Source organism: Propithecus coquereli, unplaced genomic scaffold (assembly GCF_000956105.1).
Source record: "Propithecus coquereli isolate 6110/MARCELLA unplaced genomic scaffold, Pcoq_1.0 Scaffold42, whole genome shotgun sequence".
NCBI classification, from domain to species: domain Eukaryota; kingdom Metazoa; phylum Chordata; class Mammalia; order Primates; family Indriidae; genus Propithecus; species Propithecus coquereli.
In genome coordinates, this window is record NW_012149952.1 from 5,765,330 (window position 1) to 5,781,886 (window position 16,557).

At 39.2% G+C, this 16,557-nt stretch overlaps 1 protein-coding gene across 1 annotated transcript in view; it reads left to right on the forward strand.

Moving 5' to 3' along the window:
• Positions 1–12,022: 12,022 nt before the first annotated feature.
• OCRL (oculocerebrorenal syndrome of Lowe) overlaps positions 12,023–16,557 on the forward strand; it is a 41,639-nt gene continuing 37,104 nt past the window's right edge. Inside the window, exons 1-2 of the mRNA XM_012653471.1 lie at positions 12,023–12,054; positions 14,671–14,706. The gene's annotated coding sequence lies outside the window, so the exon portion shown is untranslated. The remainder of the gene's footprint in view (positions 12,055–14,670; positions 14,707–16,557) is intronic.

Consider the following 16,557-nt stretch of genomic DNA (forward strand, 5'->3'; position numbering starts at 1 on the left):
TAAGAGGTACACAGAGACACTGTTGTTCGGAAGAGAGGGCATTCTTTTCCAGCTTAGAGGCGACAGGAGAAAAGCTTCAAAGAAGAAGGACCATTTGAGGTGAGCATTGAAGAATGGAGGATTCCAGCAGATACAGTTGCAGAGGGGGTTGGGGAAAAGATATAGCATTAACGCTGAGATGCAAATAAGTTGCATGTGATCAAAAAATTAAATAGTCAAACTGATTAGAGCAGCATTTTCAATATGTTTTGATGCTCAACACCTGTAGGAAAATTCTAAATTGAATAATTTAGAAAATAATGAATATTATTTTCTGCAAGGGATAGTTATACATTCCACAGATACCTATTGAAATGCCACTGTGCTAGGTGCCAAGCACTAGGTATACAGCCATAAGCAAGACAAACAAGGTTCTGGAGCTTACATTGCCTGTGCCTGGGCTTAATTTCTTTCTAGAAGCACCATTCTTCATGGGAGCAGAAAACAATCTAGACTCATCCACATAAACTCAGCAAATGTGATGTTTTGGGTTCTTTTAGTCATTTCATGTTTAAACTCGATTATACTTAGGATTCACCCCCTCCCTCCTTCATACCCCTCGTGTTAATTTTGAACTCCAGAGTTTATGCAAGACCAAAATAACAGTAGTGGGGAGGAGGAACCCACTTCTTGGGCTCTCGGTATGTTCTGCACTGGCCTTCCCTGAGTTGTCCAGTCACCCTGTCGTCTGTCTCTGCTGCCATCTTCCCATCAGCCCTCTAATGGCATGGTCCCTCCTGTTTCCCAGTGCAGCTTCTTCCAGTCGTGACACAAGACCCCAGTGTCTAAATTCTCTTCTTTTCCTACCCTCCTCCTTCTTCTCAGTTCTGAGCCTCTTGTCAACTGAGGGTGGAGGGATGGGGTGAGGTACATAACACATCTTACTCAACAAGGACTCTTCCCAAATCTTTCTGTCTTGCACCCTGGGCTGAGACTTAAACTGATAACCTAAAAACCAAGAATATGTTCTCTCCTTCTTTCGTGACGTCTGTATTGGAGGTGAGACCAGCCTCATGTCTCACTACCTGCATTGAAAAGGGTTCGAGGCTGAGGGTAGAGGGGAGCTCAGGCATTCTTCATAGATCATCCCACTATATCCATCACAGTATAGATTTAATGTCACTAGACTTTGCATTGCAGCATTCACAAATGGACGAAAAGTGCTTTTAAGACCTGATATTTGGAATTCTTGAATTTAGTACTTTAAAAAATATCAACGTGCTTACTTTAATAATTTTTGCACTTTGTTTCTAAATGATGAGGTTAGAGATCTCATCATTTCACTTTGCAAATGTGCATAACCTTTAATCCTAGTAAGTGAGAAACCAAATTGAACTTAGCCATAACTCGATTTTCTCTTTAAGGATTTCTGAAATACTTGAGAAGTTTTTATGTGCTATGTAAGAATGTTGATCAGATAAATGGGCCTGATGAGTGTCACCTTGAGAATTTGTAGAATTGCAATCATTTTTATGCTCTATATTTCAACATCAGCATCTCTTTGATTCTTTGTGAATATATATTAAACAGATTATGACCATTTTTTTATAATTTAACACTCTATGAAGGTCAAGACCAAGATGGCAAACTAGTAGTGTTCAGCTGGATGATCAACTGAGTACTTTGAGTCATGAGCACACCCATCTGATTGCCACATGTTCAATTCTGAAGGGAAATAATGGGTAGACCATAAATTTTGTAAAGAGTATTCTTGGGAAATAACTCTGGAAAGATGCATTCAGGGCAGATCCTTGAGGTTTAACATGCCAGGCTGATTGCATATTCTTTCAGTTCAGCATTTCCAATTTTTTTGTTGTTGTTGCTTTTGGGGGATTTTTGGCTTTTTTTTTTTTTTTGAGACAGTGTCTTGCCCTGTTGCCCAGGCTAGAGTGCAGTGGTGTCATCATAGCTCACTGCAGCCTCAAACTCTTGAGCTCAAGAGATCCTCCTGCCTCAGCCTCCTGAGTAGCTGGAACTACAGGTACACGCCACCATGTCCAGCTAATTTTTCTAAATTTTTTTGTACAGACAGGGTCTTGCTATGTTGCCCAGGCTGGTCTCGAACTCCTGGCCTCAAGGAGTCCTCCCACTTCAGCCTCCCAAAGGGCTAGGATTACACGTGTGAGCCACCACGCCTGGCCGGCATCTCCAATTTCTGAGAGGAGGAGGCAAGTAGGCCTGGGCAATGCCAGACCTGCCTATAGAATTTGCTAAGCAGAAAGGACAGCCTAGCCTAGGAGAATGAAATAAGGATGGAAGGTAAAGGGAATTAAGAAACTAGCCAGGATAGGAATAAAGTGGCAAAGGGAAGGTGAAACTTACAGCAGAAGAAGAAGGACCTAGAGGGCATTGTGTGCCAAAGGAGGCCAAATTCTCCTGCCTGCTGTGCTTGTCATCATCTCACCAGGAGTGTAGGTGATAGGCTGCGGCCCCAGGTAATGAGTCTTTCTCACCCCAAATTCTATGAGGAATGAAAAGAGAAATGTGTAAGTAAAACAGAAATGTGTAAGTAGAAATATGTCACAAAAATGTAAAACAGAAATGCATAAATAAAAATGAGCTCTTCTTTATGTTGCTCTGTATGGAATCGATTTGTGTATATGAAAAGGGAGACTTTTCAACTAGTGGTATTTTAAAAATCAATGAATCATTTATACCTCTGCTGGGCCTGCCTTCCAGCTTCTGGCTGCTGACTCACCTACACAATATCCTCCTTCCTAGCCTCACCTATGTTAGGCAGGCCTGTTTTTGCCTTTGCAGGCCCTAAACACTCTCACTTGTGGAGACTTCAGCCAGCATCGCAATAAACATGTTAAAATACATCCACATCTTGAATTAAACATCTATATTTTTCTATAAATTTTTGAAAGGGCTTTTGTAATTTTGCTTTTGAAATTATTTGTCTGTGCGACACTAATTTATTTTATCATGGCTGTGATTTCTCCATAAGAATTATGCATACTTGGCCATTCTTGGGAAGTGAGAGGATTCAACCTAAAAATTATTTTCCAGTATAATGGGTTTTTAAATAAATATTAAATTTAACTGTTAATGAACTTGATATGATGTTTTACTTTTGTAATTAAGTTATTATTTGTGAATTTGCTGTTTTAGTATTTTTTAGCCCTTTTTAAAAGATTTCAGTGTTTTATTTTGTCTTGGAAAAGTATATAAGTTCTACACACTTAGTGACAGTTGTCTAATGAACAAAAGACAGGCACCGAACACCCATTTAATCACGTGCGTGTGTGTATGTGTGTATACGAGTGTATAGGTGGTGGTGGTGAACGTGATGAGATTCATGTTTTCTTAAAGCTGGAGTTTTATTTATTTGAATTTCTTCAGTGACCATTGAACTCTTTGCATTGGATGTCTCTTATATGCAATCATCATCTCCCCTGTAAGAGACCTCAGTTTTTAGTTTCCTTACCTCAGTATATTTCAATTTCTACACAACCTCTATATCCTTACTTAGCAAACATTTATTGAGTACCCACTATATGCAAGGTACTGTTTAGGTGCTGGGGATACTGTAGACTTGGAGGAAGAAGTATCTTACCTTTTCTCTAAGACTGATTCCTCCATTTCCACCTTGGATCTTTGTCTTTCCCAATTATGGAGGGATTTTGATTCCAACCTTTCTGCCTCTTTCTTCTGGCATCTTAAAAAGCCCCTCTTTGCTGGCTCCTTCTCCTTTGCTTTAAAGTGGCTTCAGCCTTTGTCAAGAACCTCTGTTTGATCCTTCTAACTAATTTAGTTAAAATCGTATTTTGCTCCTTTTTATTTCCAAACCTTTTCAATTTGTGGTCTCTCGTCTCCATTTCCTCATGATACAACCCCTCCTCGATTGCCTGTAATCTTATTTCTATCCTTACCACTTATCGAAACCACATACTTAGTGGTCTCCAGCGAACTTCTTGCTACATCCAAAGAAAGTTTCAACTCTCATTTTCCTTGTCCTATTTTCAGCATTCGACACTGCTAAACCTCCCCTATATATTCTTTTATTTTTAAACATTTTCATTGACTGCAAATGATTTTCAATGCAAGAAAGTATATGAAATAACACAACCAATATATGTACCCACCAACCAGTTCTATCAAATCTTGCAACAGCAACTTTCAGATTGTGTCTCAAGAAATAAATATTACAGATATAGTTAATATTTCTTGTTTGCCTCTCCCCATTTTCAATCCTCTACCTCCCTTAAATTTGGTGATCATGCCCTTTCGTGTTTTATATCCCATTATAGCACTACATATCTATGTAACCATAAGAAACAGATGACACTTTCAGACTTTAAATAAATAGTATACCATACATGTTTTGCAATTTTCTTTTTGCTCAACATTCTGTTTTTGAGATTTCACTATATATAGTTCAGCTTCATTCATCATGAATACCATGATTTATTTATCCATTCACCTGCTAACACACATTAAATTTCCTTCCATATTTTGAGATTACAAATATGCTGCAGTGAACATTCTGTCATATGTCTCTTTGTGCATATAAAAGGTTAGAGTTTTGCCAGGGTCTATAATTAGAAATAGAACTTCTGAATTGAAGGGTATTACCTTCTCGATTTTATTAGACATTATCAAATTACTCTTCACAATAGTTCTACCAACTTACACTCCTTCTAGCAGTAGATTAGAGTTCTATCTTTTCTACATCCTTGACAACACTTGGCATTGTCTGACTTTTAAAATTTTTTTCAGACTAATGTTTGTGAAATGATATCTCATGATTTTATTTCTCAATTTCCCTAAATAGTAATAAAGTTAGGCATCCTTTTATGTCTTTATTGGCCATTTGGGTTTCCTTGACTATGAATTGCTTATTCAGATATTTTGCTACTATGTTTCTTTCTTTCTTATTTATAGGAGTTCTTATACATCCTGGTTGTTAATTAACTCATTTAATCAATATTTTTCTAGCATTTAATTTGTTCCAGGAATGATTCTAGGCACTGAGAATGCAGCTATGCACAAAATAGACAAAAATCCTTGCCCTAATGGAACTTAGATTCTAGTGAGGGAAGGTAAATGATAAACAAGATTGAAAAGTGGATAGAATAGTGGATAGCAATAAATCCTATGGAGAAAAGTAAACAGGGAAGAGGGATAGGAAACATGTATGTATGGGAGTAGGGAGGGGGATAGTCGAGTTGCAATTTTAAATGAAGTGGTTTAGGAAGGCCTCACTGAGAAAGTGACATTTGAGCAAAGACCTGAAGGAGTTGAGAGTGTAGGCAAAGAGAACAGCAAGTGCAACGGCCCTGAGGCAAGAATATTCCTGGTAATACCTAGAAACAGCAAGGAGCCAATGTGACTAAGCACAGAGTGTTGGAGGAAGTGGTGGGAGAAGAAGTCAGAAAGGTGATGACAGCTAGAAGTATAGACCCTCACAGGTTATCCTTTGTTAATTATATGCATTGAAAATATCTTCTCCAAGTCTGTGGCTTGTCTTTTAACTTGTTTATGTTGTCTTAAAGTACCCAAATTTTGAAATTTAATACAACTAAATACATCATTCTCATTCCCTATTCCAGGATCATAAAGATATTCCCCTATTTTCTTCTGGGAGTTATAAAATTTTGCTTTTCACATTTAGATCTTTAATCCACTTGGGAGTGATTTTTCCTCTGTGGTTTGAGATAGGGATCTAATTTTATAATTTTCCATATGGATAATCAATAGTCTCAGTACCATTAAGTGGAGAATCCATTCTTTTCCCACTGATGTGAAAGGTCGCATATGCCGAATATCAACTTTCCATATATGTGTGGGTCTGTTTGGGGGTCTATATTCTGTTCCATTGGTCTATCTCTGTAATTACTATAGATTTAAAATCAGTTTTGAGATCTAGTCCGTTATAGATTCTGGAGCAAATGACTAACACAATTGAAAAATTACTTTGGGAAAAATATTTTTATGGCTGTCAACAGAGTAAAAAGGTCAAAGGAGAAAGTAGAGACAACGAGATTTATTTGGGGAAAATGCAATAACCCAGATAGGATATCACAATAAAGTGATGGCAATGTGAATGGAGGGAAAACAAGGAATTTAAAAGTAATTGCAAAGAAAATATTAACCTGGTTTGTCTGCTGATTGATTAGATACAGAGCTTAGACAGGAGAGAAGAAAGCATATTGCTTTGAAGTTTCAAGCCTGGGTGGCTGTGTGAAATGATGATGGGTTAGTTTTGTCACAGAGTGTTCTTCTAACAGTGGGGTGTATTAGGTAGGAGGTCTGAGCCAAGGATATATATTTGGACATTGCCTGCTTAGAGGTGACCTGGAGGGCACCCAAAGGAGGAGCAAAGTTCTGCGCTTTGGGTAATTTTCCGATTTAGGGCATAGAAGGAAGAAGAAGGGAAGAACATCTGAGAAGTAGAATAACCAACACGGTGCATTATAACCTTAAGAGAAACTATTATTTTTTGACTGGACAGTTCCCTCATAGGTATGATTATGTTTTGTTTCTGTGGTAATCTTCAAAGTCCTCAGAACAATTCTGGTGTCACAGGTACCATTTAAGACACATTCCTTGCTGGACGTAGTAGAGACGCCCCCCGTCCGTCGGGTCTCTCGCTGCAGTTCCTCAGGTTGGCCGCAGGGGGCGGACTCTGCGGCGGCCTGGAAAACTGGCGGGGGCGCCAGGCGCCGCTCTCTCTCTGTCAGGTTCTCAGATCCCGGCTCCCGGCTCCCGGAGCCCGGCGCGGAGCTGTTGCTCAAAGGACCCGCAGCCAAGGCGGGTGGGCGTGAGGACGCCGGACGCAGTGTCGTCGGATCAGCCCGCAGTCCGCAGCCCCACTGAGCCCGGAGGCCGCCCGGATGGAGCCGCCGCTGCCGGTTGGAGCCCAGCCCCTTGCCGTATCCGCCTGAGAGAAGGGGGAGGGGAGGGCGCGCAGGGCCGGGGGTGGGGGTCGAGGGGACTGAGGAACACGGTTAGGTGGGGGGGTCCGTTAGGCCCAGAGGCCGAGCAGAGCAGGGGAGGCGGCCGGCTCGGAGACAACGCTTGGGGGCCGGGGGAGGGCGGCTGGGGGGACCGGAGACCCCTCCGCTGCGCCGCGCGCCACCCCTCCCCTGTCACGCTTCTAAAAGAGACCCTTGACTAGCGCCCGCATACTGTCGAGGGTATGGAGATGAAGGGTCCCCTCCGGGAGCCCTGCACCCTGACGCTAGCCCAGAGGAACGGGCAATATGAGTAAGTAACCACCTGATTCCCACAGAGAAGGGGAGCCTGCCATTACTTCCCAACCCCAAACCGCGACGAGCCACCCACCCGCCTCCCACTGAGGCCACGCGGGCAACAGGTTCAGGCCCAGGTGTGAAGTGCCAGTGCTCTCTAACCTCGGGGCTTTGTCTCCAACTTCTGAGCCTCTAGATTGTGCCTGGCAGTGTGGCTCAGTGGAGGGACTCAATGGGCGGGAAAGCAGGAAGCCTGGGTCCTTAGTTCCTGCCCCTACAACTGACCAGTGTCGTGTAACCTTGGCCAAGTCAATAAAGCTTTCTGGGCCTTAGTTTACTCATCAGTTGAGTAAAAACATTAACTGCCTTATTTTGCAGCCATTGGAGTTACAACTCCAAAGGAATAATAAATGCACAAGTGATTTACAGAAAGCAAAAGTGCTATGGAAACGCTTCATTTAAATGTTAAAGACTTGTTTTTTCCTAACCCCATTCAACTGGTTCCGCCAGTCTCCCCACCCCCTTATGCCACTCGCTCCAAGGCATATTCATTAATTCAGTAATGGTTTAGTGTAGGCCAGTAACTGCCTCACTTATTTACTGTTTGAAAGAAAAGGTAATGAAATGTGTAGAAACATAAATGACATTTGGCATTCTATCAGTGTGTGTCACCTTCCACTCGGCCTTGGACATAGGAGCTTGGTAAATATTGTTGACTAATTGATCAAAAGATCATTTTGATAAGCTATCACCATAGCTGCTAGCCTCACTCCATTGCTGCTAGCGCCTCATCCTACAAGTATCCATGGTGACCATTATATATCATAGGTCCTGATCCTTGTTTGCCTAAGCCACTTTCCTTCATTGTTCACTAGTTTCTTGACATCAGAGTCCTTCCCAGTTTAAAAGTTGTTCGCTTAAATCCTGCCATCTCCCAACACTGTATTCTGCTTAAAAGCAATTTTTCTCAGTCCCCACTTTTAGATCCTCTGTGTCTATGCTGCCTGGTTTACACAGAAGAAATTTCCACTGGCCTAGCCTGCTCTTCTCTGAGACTATTGGTGGCACTCTAAGTGGATATCATGTGGTTCTATGAAATAGCTCTTCCCTACATCCTGCTTTGTTGATACATCAGCTCTGTTGATGTGTGAAGTTCATGCTGTTTTCCCCAGTTTTCATCAAATCTTGGAAGACCAGTTTAATAAAAGTAAATTCAACAGAAAAGTAAATTGAAAAAGTGGAACACCACTAACATTCCCAAAGGCTGAGATGGCATAGAGAGATGTGGCCCTTGGGCAAACCAGTAAATTTTTTGTGCCTTGGTTTCCTCTTCTGTAAAAACAAAATTATGAAGATTGAATAGAATAGCCACATTGCTGAGATGACCGCAGCCCAGGGTCTGGTCCCTTGGCTTAGTAGGTTTGGAAGTCTGTTCAACTAATAAGGGAGTGAGCAGCTGGCCTTGAGAGAAGTATCTTGTCCTATCTGTGTTCTTGTACTAGCAGAACCTTTAAACTTGGCAGTGTGGTAGCTGTCCTGACTATTTGTATCCTCCCCAAAGAGAAATCAAATTCTTGTGTTCCCATTCTGAATAAGTTATGGGGGTATAGCAACAAGTAATACTTACTTGATGGCTTGATGTGTGCCAAGTACTGTTGAAAGCACTTTTCATTAATTCATTTAACTTGCATGTGGGGGTTACTATGAAATAGTAATATTATCATTCCCCTTTTACAGATACAGAAATTGAGGCAGAGAGAGGTTAAGTCGCTTGTTCACAGTTAGGAAGTAGCATAGCTGAGCTCTGAACCTATGTACATATCTCAGAATTAGATTGAGAAGTTTCTTTTGAAGTCAGTTATTGGAGACACATAATACCATCTGTAATCCTCAAATTCTTATCTCTTGGGTGCCTTCTCTGACTTGGGTGTCCAGAACTTTTTACTTTTGGCCTTTTTATCCTAGAATTTTAAGTCTGTCTTAATCTTTAGGTCTGTGGTTCCTACTATCAACCATAGGAGAAATTTGCTCGAGAGACCAAAATTACAATTAAAAATAAGATTTTGGGGGGAATAGGGAATCAAACACTAAGATTCATTATTTTCAAGGATAATAGATTATGACAGAACCTGTTTCTTGACCTTCCTTGAACAAACCAAAGTATTTCCTAGGGATGTTGCTAAGTCTGCATTCACAATTTGTCATCCTCTTCTGTTTGACAACAACCAAATTCTGATTTCCATTGTTTTGCTATATACCTATTATTTTTAATCTTTCTGTTCTGAAATGAATAATTACATTTAGGTAGAACTTTTATGCTTATTCTTAGCCCTGTTTTTTTGCTGTAATTTATTTAGTGGCTAACACATAGTAGATATCCAATAAATGTGGAATTCACTTAAATTTTCAGTTTATCTTTGTTTTGTTATGGTTTTTAACATTATAGTCCAGTTGAAGCTTTACTGCTAATATCCAACACCATTTCTACTCTACATATTTTGAAATTATAGTGGTTCCTGTTCATTATCCTCAAAGTAAGCTCTTCCTCCCTGACCCTTGCTTTCTCAGCCTTTTATCTAGTTTCTGGTTTCCATCTGGGTTTATAAGACTCTGCTCAACTCATGAACTTTCCAGGTTGAAAGGCTCCTGCCCCATATTCCTGTAATCACCTTAAAATATAAACTCCTGCAAATTAGGCAAACAAGATCAAAGCAGAAAAACAGCATTAATATTTTTATTTCCCTTGCTTCTATCTAAGCACTTACTTACCCCTTATCCCTTTCAAAGTTAACACATTTGAAAAAAATCCAAATCTAAAAAGCTAAAACAACAAGCACCCAAAAAAGACAACAAAATAGAAATCAAGCCCTTCAAAACAATGACAGACGTTGAATAGTTATATTTAGAAATTCACCTCTGCTTGTAGCTTAATTAAACTAGTTAATTTATTCAATCAGTATTTATTGTGCATCTGTTAAGCTGTAGACAAAACTGAATATGATGAAGTCCTTGCTTTCAAGGAGCTCAAATCAGTGAGGAGAAATAAATATAACTATAATGGAGTGGGTAAGTGCTCTATTAGAGGGGCAAGGAAAGGGGATAAGGCCACTGGTTCTGCTTAGGGGATGTTGAGGAAAGCTTCATGGAGGAGTTGATATTTGAGATGGGTCTCAGGAAGAAAAGAGGAATGTTCTTATCAAGAACAAACAAATAAAACCACCTGAAGACTGCTTGACTGGGAAGCTAATTTACGTTCAGAATGGCTGTTTACCAGTAGGTTATACCTTGATTATGGGCCACTAAGGATAAATAATAAATGACAACTAATATTTCTAGAGTACAATATGGATTTAGAAGTCTCACGTTTCATACTGGGGAGCCAAGTTCAGTCGTGTTTACATAGAAATACCAACATGAAGTTAGAAACCAGAGAAAAAACCCAAGGGGTCTGAAGGCATTCTGATGTCTACTACTCTGTTGGTCACCAGTATTTTTTTTTTTTTTTGAGACAGAGTCTCACTCTTTTCCCCGGGCTACAGGGCTACAGTGAGTGCCGTGGCGTCAGCCTAGCTCACAGCAACCTCAAACTCCCGGGCTCAAGTGATCCTTCTGCCTCAGCCTCCCGAGTAGCCGGGTTTACGGGCATGCGCCACCATGCCCGGCTAATTTTTTTTCCTATATGTTTTTAGTTGTCTGATTAATTTCTTTCTATTTTTAGTAGAGACGGGGTCTCGCTCCTGCTCAGGCTGGTTTCGAACTCCTGAGCTCAAACGATCCACCCGCCTCGGCCTCCCAGAGTGCTAGGATTACAGACGTGAGCCACCGTGCCCGGCCTGGTCACCAGTATTTTGACTGATTCAGTTGACTAGGCACCCCCTCTTATTCCTCCATGAGCCTGCATGCCTGTTTGAAGAGATAGAAACATTCTTTGGTAAAAGCCATGGGAATATAATTGGAAAGCTGGTTTATGAATTTTCTAATTCATTGATTCAACACACAGGAGCAGCCAGGCGTGGTGGCTCACGCCTGTAATTCTAGCACTCAGGGAGGCCAAGGCGGGTGGATTGCTCAAGGTCAGGAGTTCAAGACCAGCCTGAGCAAGAGTGAGACCCCGTCTCTACTAAAAGTAGAAAGAAATTAGCTGGACAACTAAAAATATGTAGAAAAAATTAGCCGGGCATGGTGGCGCATGCCTGTAGTCCCAGCTACTCGGGAGGCTGAGGCAGAAAGATTGCTTGAGCCCAGGAGTTTGAGGTTGCTGTGAGCTAGCCCAACACCTCGGCACTGTAGCCCAGGCAACAGAGCAAGACTCTTGTCTCAAAAAAAAAAAAAAGTTCAAGAACACACAGGAGCAACTGCTGTGTGCCAGGCTCTGTGCTAGGAACTAGAGGTACTATGGTGAAAAGATAGCCATAGTCCCTGCCCTCAAGGCATTCACATCTAGCTGTTAATTCTTCACTCTGATATGCATACTCTGTAATTCATGCTCTTAAGCTTATAAACTGTTTTAAGGACATATGGCATATAGAACAGTGTGGGAATTCAGATATTGATCACCACTAACATCCTTTTAGACCTAGAGCAGTATCTAGCTGCCATGATTCTCAGATCCAGGAAACTAGATGCAGCAAGTCTAATGAATATAGACTAGATTTGTGTAATAAGACAGCAAAGTATCTTGTTCCTAGACGTTTAGGTTTTTCAGTAGCTATTCATCGATGCATTCTTCTGTTTCCTAGGTTAATAATCCAGTTGCACGAGAAGGAACAGCATGTTCAAGATATCATTCCTATAAATAGCCACTTCAGATGTGTTCAAGGTACTAGCTTTAACTGCTTAGCTAATTTTATAGTGTTTTTCCTTGGTCATTATTGCATTGTACCATACGTATTTAAATGTGTCATTGCATGTAAAATGAAATGTATTACTCTGCATAAAAAGATAACATTGAGAAGATGATAAATGCTTTGTCTAAGAGTGCTTGAAGGGTTATATTGAAATATATCTATTACATTGCCTAATTTGCAGGGGTTTATGTCTCACCTGTTCACCTGGCTGGGGTTAGAGATATATGTAGACTGTTGCCTATGTAGGTAGTCTTTTATGCTGACTGACCTATATATGGATTTAAATGACATTGTTGGGCTTAACGGACACAGTACTCATTTTAAAGTATCAAGGTCACTTGGATTCACATTTATTCAGCACTTTCTCCCCACACTATTTTAAATTAAGATATTTGGCAACACACTTTGCCAGACTGTAATATCTTACATTCAGTTGTGCTGATTCTTAAACATTGACATTGGTGAATCATGAGAAAATCAACCCTGGGGAGGAAATATCTGGCTCCCTGCCCTCAAATTTGGGGACTGAACACAGAAAATCTGTTGTTTCATCTGCTACAATTAAACTTAAAAATTGGGAGGTTTGTGTAGGAGGTGTTGCTTCTGTCATCTCATATTGCTCTATGAAGGAAATTGATACTAGAGAACAAGTGCATCCTGTTTCCAGCAGGTCTGGCGGTTTCATCAGGCAGAAACATTCTGTATCTGTAGCTTCTTGGAAAACTTGTGTCCTACTTTGTATGGATTCTTTCTTAAACCACATTGAACTTTTTTATCCACAAAAGTAACATATATACATAAAGTTTCGAAAGAACATTAAAAAAAAGTCACCTAAATCCCCATCCTTGAGAGATAAATGCCTGACATTTTCCTTTCTTTTACACATAACTTTCAGGGTGGGTGGTACTCATCCTATATAATTTTTTGTCTATTCCACATGCCATCATATTATGAACACTTTTCCATGGTATTAATGACTGTATACTAGTCCATTTTGTGCAGGGTCCATAATGTAATTATTCCCCTGTGTTTGACATTTGGGTTATTTTTCACTAGTATAAATAATAATGTGATGAACATCTCTCCACAAATCTTCCTGCACATTTCCTCAGGATTTATTCCTATAAGTGAAAATACTAAGTCAGTGGTTATGACTTTTTAAGACAGCATGTATTAAGAATTAAAAATACCTTAAACGAATATTGTCCACATTGTATAGAGGAATGAAGTCATAGCTATTAAGCCTGCTCTGTGTGAGAGAGACATTAAACAAGGAAGCCACATGCCATAGTAAGTTGCTGTGGTTACCTCACTTTTCAAGGTGTAGCCCTTTATGGAGGAAAAAACCCAAAGAACATGACTTTAAATTAGTATCCTATTAGCTTTGTGCCTTTTTGTACTACTCCTTGGGTCTCTTTAAACCCTGTTACTCTTAGTATTGTTTTTAATAAGAAATAGACAGCTGATTGTTAGATTGTAGTGCTACTTCTTGGAATCTGGGAAAATATGTATACACATATACCGTAGTTCCTCATGATAAAAGGAACAATTGTGTCCTTTAGTTTTCACCTCCTTTCTATTTCTCGACCTGTGCATCTATTTTGAAAACTGTAAACACTCAGGTTTTACAGAACTAAAAGTTACTGAAGAACAATGGTAAACATATCATACCTATGTTCTAATGCCCTATTTTCTCTTGCTTAATCATGCTAGTGATAGTATTGAGACTACTTTCTAATATTAGACAACTTATTTCCTTACCAGTTGTTTCTGTTGTACCTGAATAATGGAGTCAAATATGCAATTCACTCTTGGGAGGAAGATAGAAAAGGCTGAGACTACTCCATTTGACCAACGTAGATCCAGGCTAATTGGGTACCCAGAGTTCAGTTAGCCCAGAGAGTCTGGCAGGTGCTGTTGGTCAAATCCAGAGAAGTCAGAGAGGATGGATCTAGACACTAGAGGTAAGGAAGAAAGTTCAAGAGAGCCATGAAGAGAAAAGAGAACTCGGAACTTGCAAATTTTTTTGTACTTTTTGTTGGATATGGTAGGCCTTGGGCCCACAGGTATTAATTGTAGCCTGAAGGTATACTTCAGGCTACCTTCAGGTATACTCTGCTCCTATATGGGACAGGGGCAGAGGTAATGAGATCATTGGGAAATTTTCAGAGAATAGATCTGAGTTAAGAAACTAATTCACCTCTGGGCCTTCAGGGTCACTTCCTTGGCTTTCTATAAGAAGTATCGAAAGGATACAGTTAGATTATATTAAATTAGTATGTTATAGTTAAGGGAAATTAAACTTCATTTGAATTAACATGTTGTTATGTTATCTACTATTAATTTGCCATTCCTTGATTTGCTTTGAGGAGTTCCATTTGGTTACTTAGAACTTAGTGATATTAAAATCCTTTTTAAAAAATTCTAAGCAAAAAAAAAAAAAAAAAACCACAAAGGATTTTTTAAAAAAGGTGTTCTAAGACCTAGGAGTAGTGACTGAGAGAAGCAGTTATTTAGTTAGGAGTAGTCTTTTTGCTGTAATGAATGGTTTTCTCTTCCCTGATCCTGTTTATTTCCCTCCTCAGAAGCAGAAGAAACTCTTCTGATTGACATAGCTTCAAACAGTGAGTATATTTCTTAATGGAGTTGATTTTCTTTCACCAAAAATTTACTTGATTGAATACTCACTATATTTAAGACACCTTTTGGGGCCCATTTTTTATTTTACCATTTTATCCTATAGTCTCCATTTTCTTAAGGCAGCCATACAAATAAGCATTGTCTCCCAAAACCATTTAGACTAAGCCTAAGAGAAAGCAGGCGGCTGGTAAGAATCTTTATAAAAATTAAAAATACGATCCGCTTTGCTAACGCCGAGCTTCTTTGAGCTACCAATATTGTTGCTATCAGTTAAATCATTACTGTGGAATTGATAATTGTAGGAAGGGCTAGTAAAATGTTTAAAGCACATAAGGTTTATGAATGTTTTTTTGTTATTTTTTTTAACTGCTGTTACATTTGAAACGTCCCCCTCTCTAATATTTGTATGTTAAATCCTAATGTTTTCCTTTATTTCTTATATTATTTTTGAAGTCTGTAAAGTCCCTTAAATCGCTTTTTGAGGCATTCCATTTCTTTCTTAAAATAAATTTGGTCTTTTATTTAAGCCCCATCCCCTCAAGGTATTTCCTTATAAGAGGGAACATAGTCTTTCTTTTCACTGTGGAACATCGTCTTTCTTTTCACTGTTTCCATTCTCTGATTTTTATCTGTTTGAATCAAATCATCATCGACTGTCTGTGCAAGCTGTTCTTTATATTCTGTGTTATGGGGAGGAGAAAATGGGCACTTGACTGCTACTGTGACTACTGTGTGGTTGCTATGGAAAAGAGTATCTGACCATATTAAATTAAATCAGATGGGTTGCCTTATCTCTTGGTTGAGTCCTTGGACAAGTGGAACTTGGCACTTAGCTTGTGATTATGGGTTACACATAATTTTTGTTTAGACACAGTCCCTTAGCTCGGCCCCATTAATTTGTATTGAATGGTTTAGGTAGGCTTTTTCTGGTTTGGGTTTTATTATTCTTTTCTTTGGTCATGGATTTTGGAAGTCTTAAGGGCTGATCCTGAAAGACTAACCCAGTGGCAGGTATCCAAGAAAGAAAATACTTAATGTCTATGTCTTATTGTGCATAGAAAGGAGAAGGCAAAAACAACACTAAAAAAGCAAAATTAGAGCAAAGACAGTTCTGCAGTAATTGACATTGCTGCTGAAACAAGATACTGAAATGTCTTTTACTTGGTGTAGAAAGGTATTTGATTCAAAACTGAAAGGTTAAAGTGAGCTATGCCTTTTCTCTTATAAATACCTAATTTTTGGCATTAGTTTTGTTGTAACCAATCCCGTTTAGAAATTAGCCATGTATTGTATGTCCAGAGTTGAAGTTACTAGATCATAGGGGGAAAATAGTTAAGTGACCACTTGAATAAAATCCTGTTATTTCTGCCCATTTAGTAATATTTGCACTGAAACCAGATTTTATCTTCATCCTTGAGCTTCATGCATGAACCTTTAGAGCACACTGTATATTGCAGGAGGAGGGCCCTGGGTTTGTCAGGCATGCCTGATTTTAATGTAAATATGTATTTTCCCATTCGATGTTGGTATTAAATGCTTTATAAATAATCTTTTTCTGATTATAGAGGTAATATATCTTTGTTATATACAGTTTATAAATTCAGAAAAGTTTAAAGTATCAAACTAAAATTATTCTCCTGCAATCTGGAGATCACTGTGGGTAACATTTTGATGTATTTCCTTCTAACTTTTTATTTATAGTTTTACATAGTTGGAATCCTCATATATAGTTTTTATCGTGCATCTTCATTTAACATTGTGACATTTTCCCATGTCATTTAAAATTATTTAAAACATGATTTATAATGACCAATATTAAATCATAGGAGTATTCC